The sequence below is a fragment of the Sparus aurata genome, chromosome 6, assembly GCF_900880675.1.
Source record: "Sparus aurata chromosome 6, fSpaAur1.1, whole genome shotgun sequence".
In the NCBI taxonomy this organism is placed as follows: domain Eukaryota; kingdom Metazoa; phylum Chordata; class Actinopteri; order Spariformes; family Sparidae; genus Sparus; species Sparus aurata.
In genome coordinates this window covers 24,948,180-24,954,179 of record NC_044192.1, presented here as the reverse complement: position 1 = coordinate 24,954,179, position 6,000 = coordinate 24,948,180, and positions in this window count along the sequence as shown.

Here is a 6,000-nt window from a genome sequence, read left to right as displayed (position 1 = left end):
AGACATAACATTAATGAGCCTTATACGTGCTGGTAAACAGATTTTAGTGGGCTAGGTGGTTCCCCGTGTCTCCTCTGTTTATGCTAAGCTAAGCTAACTGCCTTCTGGCAGTAGCTTCATATTTGCAGTACACTCATGAGAGAGGCATCCATCTTCCCATTTAGGTCTGTGCTAAAAAGCAAATACGCATTTTTCCAAGCTTTCAACTATTCCTTTAAGTGTGCAGTACAGAGCTGAGACTTGTTCTCCTCATCTGAAGCAGGTGAATCTATCAGTCATGACACTTGAACTGTGTCGGCACAGTTAGGAATAGTGCCGCAGCCTAGTTATCCCAGTTCGGTGCTTGAGTGGAAACCAGGCTATTAACCAGAGTTTGCCTCCACTGAGGACCACGCAGGAGCACCCGGGGTCACCTCTGGAGCCAGACTGCTGTGGCTGACTGCTCCTTAAACGAATGCAGAATTGATTTCACACATTTCCCCCGTTCCACTGGGATAGATAGATAGATAGATAGATAGATGATGACAGTGGCTTTGGATTGTGCTGGATGAGATTACATTGATCTCTGTTCCGCTGTCATCCAACGGTCAACGCCACTCCACATGTGCAACGCTCCCAGTTTATCTACATGTACAGTGTGTGCTCGTCGGCGTGCGAGAGTGTCTTAGATTGTCAGTTTGGAGTCACATTTGTCAAAGGCTTGAAAGAGCTGAGTTTATTGTTGCCTCCAATCAGCTGCCTTGCTGGAGGTATCCATGGCAACTGAAAGAGTAAAAGTAAGGTTTGAGGTCTCCAGAGAATTTGGAAGAGACAGAGAGAAGGACTTTGTATTGCCACATAAGGACTCATTTCAAGCGCTGAATATGACCGAGAGGATATCAAAGTGGCGTGGTCGCGGTAGAAACTGTTTTTTGTGTGAGAACAACCTGAAGAAAGGTAAACACTGAGCCCTCGAATATGTAACGTAAGATCGCTCGAACACTACTCCATGCTCATAAATGTACAGTGTGTCACAGTTTATGTAGGCAGTGAACTGTATATACTCTCTGATACTCTCCATACATTTAAACAGTAACACTTCAGCAGGGCGCTGACACAGGAGCCCCAACCTGAGTCCTCTGGTTTAAAGATGATCTGCCTCCAGTTGAAAATAAAAACTTACGCAATAAAAAATGTTTTTAGATGAGATTATAAACGGAATAAGAGGAGTCGCTTGGGTGAAATCTAAACCTTTGAGTCCCTTCTATGTCCGTATTGATGACTATTTTTTTGTTGTTGTTGGGAGACTCTTAATTAAAAGAAGACGGAATTCTATATTGTATGTCTCTGTTCTGTTTTCTCTCCTTTCGTTTCTTTTTTTTCGAACATGCAAACTATGTGGTTTGGTATTTTTCTGTGGAGCTTGAATGTCAACCGTCTGACGTCTTTGTCTCTATGTGGTCTTACCATGTGCTATGCAATCCCATGTGGGATGGTCCATTTCAATGGTATGACACAAAAATAAAAAATGCATTCAGTCGTTCATTCAATCATTCATAGGATGCCTCGAGGCCTGTTTGAACTGTTAAAGGGTGAACGAGCAGCTCACCAGTGGCCAGGTGTGCAGGGCTGCTTCACTGCAGTCTGAATGCCCCTGAAAATACAACTAGGAAGAGACAATTAGGTAATTAATAAAATGTAAATATGGACCTTTCGTATACTTTGTGATGGCAAACCACACCAGATCAGATATAAGGTTAGATATCACACTGCAGTACAAGCCATGTAGCCAAATGCAGACTAAAGTGGCAAGAAAGGTGTGGTAGAGACAGTTTTACTCGGACACATAAAAGGCTTACACCCAGCAAAGAGGAGGCAATCCTTTCAATAAGAGATCCGAGGGCGGACAGACAACAGGCTGGGATGAAGGCATAACAAGGACTGACAGGCAGAACTGATCAAAAGGTTCGGGCTTAGACAACTCAGCAACAGACAGTCTGGGAGAAAGTGGATGCTGGCTGTGCTCCATACTGTACATAATGGGGCTGAGCTGAGGAGCAGCTGTGCAGACAGGTGACTGCTGGGGAGGAGGGGACTCTGTAGGGACGACTGGTGGACAGGTGCAGAACTGCCAGCCTGGAAAGTCAGAAAACATGGCAAGCAGCATTAATAAGTTTTCCATTTTCTGTTTCCTTTTCTTTTCCTATATACAGTATCTGTATCTGTATATCTATATATTCTCCTGGCCTTTACTTATATATTGCTTCAACAGCTAAATGCTGCTAAAAAGCTTTTCACACTCGACACATAAACCCACTCACAACACCTACATCTCTGATAAAAAAAGACTAATATATCATATAATATATATCAAAAGAGTATCCACCATTATATTGTCAGTGTCTTCCTTGTCACCTTGTCAGATCCTAACCAGCTGATCGGTGTGTGTGCAACTAAATACAGAAATGAGAAAGAGGCCACATGTCTTATCAGCTCTTGAAAAAATATTTATCGATTTAGATATTTTATTTATTTAATCTCTTCTTGATGTATTCTAAAAAAATACTCTGCTGCTTTCTGCTGTTCCCTGCCCTTCTGGCACGTTCATGATGATGGACGTGACACACACAAAAGAAGGGGGAGGCAAACGCGTCTCCTCGCAATATGAGAGATTTTTGCCGGATTACCAGCGTTGAAAAAGCCTGCATATACCTAGATATGGTTTTAAATGGTTTTAGTTTAAATGAACCAAACAGTGAAGTTGTGAGGCCATAAAAACCAAAACAATGACCCGAAATACCCTAAAATGCTCCATGGAGCTGAGAGCAACTCAGTTAGGTGAATATTGTGTGGGAAAATGTATCAATTAATCATTTTAGTTATTTACAAGATAAAATCAGAAACATTTCCTGGCTCCAGCTTCTCACTTGTGAGTATTTGGTGCTTCTCTGTGCCATACACGATAGTAAACAGAATGTCTTTGAGTTTTGTTGGACCAACTCATGACATCTGAAGATATCACCAACTGCACTTCGGAAAAATTAAACAGGCGTTTTCTGACATTCACAGACAAAATAATTAGTCGAGAAAATATCTGTGCTTTAACTGATATTAAAGAATAATAGTTGCAGTCACACAACTTACACATTGATATGGTGCTGTTAGAGAGAGAGTATTAGGTGGTCAGCCACTGATGCTGGGTGATAAGGCCTGGAGCTCAGTTGTCATTATAGTTCATCCCGAAAGTGTCAAGGTCTCTGGTCAGGCCAATCAAGTTTACCCACCATTGGGCATACCTGCCTCACCACACCTAATTGTCTGATTATTGACTTTGAAATGTGTTGCTGTCACACACACATTGCTGCCTCTATTAAATATATGCCTCAATATGGATACCAGCATGGTTCCAGTATGAGTGCTGGCTGTGATGCTACTGTGCAGTGACAGCACAACCACATGTAAAACTCTGCAGCAGCAGGAGTCTGTCTCCTCCGCCTTGTCCTCTCTGTCTTTAACATGGCAGCACTCAGGTCCTCGGTTTGTCCACTGTCGGCTAATTAATCAGAATCAAAGGGAGACAAATCCTGTAAACACAGACAAGCTGCATGCATGGGGTCCATAGGTGAGGGAGAGGCAAGCAGAGGGGGAGAGAGGGAGATTAAGGGCAGATTCTCCCCAGACCCTTTCTCCCCACTTTCTTCTGGTAGAAGTCATTAAGATCCAAATCCCTGATTCTTCACTCTGTGCCCGCACCTCACTGCTTGCTGCACACATATATAGCATGAATAAAAAAAAAAAAGGAGAGAGAGAATAGAAACAGAACCTGCACGCCCACGCCAGAATTAAAATGGTGATGCAGCACTTGTTTTTCCGTCAACAAGAGAGGGCATGCAGAGAAAGAGAAAGAGAGAAAAAGTGAGACGGCGTGAGAGATGGCGAGAAGGAGGGAGAAAGAGTAAGCGAGTAAGGGGCTGACAGCTGGTTGGTATTCCTGAGGCTTAGCCAGAGAGGCTGATGGTGCAGAGTGGACATCACCAAGGAATTTCAATGTGGATGGAACAGCTTGCTGTTGTCAGAGTCGGCGCTCCAGCCTTTATATTACAAACCTGACCGTTTTACCAACTACTGTGTGTTTAATGAAACAACAAGAACAACACAAAAAGATCAGATTATTCATGGAACTTATTTAGTATTTTGATTATAATTACCTGGTCTCACAGATGTTGTTCACCCACAGACAGAGCCTTTATTTTCCTAATTATATCAGTTTTATTTTATACATATTTAAATGCAAAACAGCACAAATTAACAATGTAATCTGATGAGGTTGTGATGTAGCGCAGGCTCGTGGGAGTTGTTGTCTTCATTGTTAAACAGCCACCCTTGCCATTAACAGTGTATCTGACGTGACTCAGGCAGAAGTGTTCACAGACAAGATCGTTTATTCAAGTTTTATTCACATTACATTGACTCACATTCACCGACTTCCTTCCCCGCTCTCGGACACGTCATCAAATCCTTCCCCAGGAGTTATAGCGACAGGCGCCCAAATGAAACGCAGCGTTACCTAATTTACATATTTCTCTGCGGGGAAACATTGTTGGAAACATTTGGGATAATGTAAAAACCCAACTCATCAAAATATACAACAAAGGTCCGGTCATTTCTTAAGAGCTTAACGTGAAATGTTACATATTATAACTTTAATTATACTGTTTGTGTTATTTTTCTGTTCATTATGTTTTTTTTCATTACAACTGACAGACGTTTCAGCCTTTGTTATGAACTACAATTGCTTAATACTGTTTAAACCCTTAAGCTATGGTGTTTATTTCGATTTCTTGACATTTCAAATTCTAGTAGTGAACGTCAGGCAGAATTGGGGGAAAATGTTTCATTCACACACAGATATTTCCATTTGATGGAATAGTGCAGCCATAACATTGTGCTGTATTTGAATATGTCACTCCATAACATGTATACAGCTCCGATTAAACATAACACACAGAGTGGAGTAATGATTTAACAACCATAGAGCTACACAAGAGGAAATAGAAGAGGGGGAACTGGACGTTAACATTATCCTAGATGTTTCCAGCAAAGTTCAAACCCAGAGAAAATGTTTTTTAAATTCTATTCAAGGTAATGGTGCGCTGCATTTGGTTTCCTGTCTGTAACCCGGATAAAACTTTACAACACTACCTCATCCATGAACATTTCTGCCTGAGTCATGTCTGACAGATTTTTCACTGGCAGCGGTGGTTGTTTAACAATGAAGACAACAACTCCCAAGATACCACATTTCAGCACGTCATCCCACCACATCTTTTGTTTTCACTGTTTGAAATGAGAGACCCACGATGGCATAAATTACATGCTGTGTGTTTAAGGAGTTAAAGAAGGACTTAACTCCTGCCTTCTGGGAATCTGTCCGCTATCTTAAAAATACAAAAACAAATTTGACATTTAATAAAATATATTCCCTGGTTCTGGTTTTAACATATACACAGGTTAAGTGTCAAAAGTGTGCTTAGCCATCAAATCCAGGAGCTGATCATACCAACAGCTGCTTACACCGTATGTAAATTACAGTTCTGCTCTTTCGTCATATGCCTCTGAAAGACTTCTCAACTACAGAGTGGTTTACTTTGCTCAAATGAGTGGAAGAAAATGGTTATACGTTTTGATCTCTATTGGTATTTGCGCTGTCTCTGAGTGACTGTAAGATGCAAGGGTTAGATGTCGCAGTATTTAAAAAGTAAGTTGGTCTAAACATTTCAAGTGAATGATAGTGTCAGATGGGTCAGTGTATATGGTTGTGTTCATCACCAAGGAGTGGGAAAGGTAAGAATCATAATATCGAGCCTCCAGAATTGAAGCCAGTTTCAGTCCCAAGATTTTCCATGCAACCACGAGCATCTGGATCCAGCCTCCCTCCTCCTTCCTCCAGGGGAGCCCCAGCTCTCACTGAAGCCAACCAATTCACTCAATAAACAGCTGGATTATTACATAACACGAGGT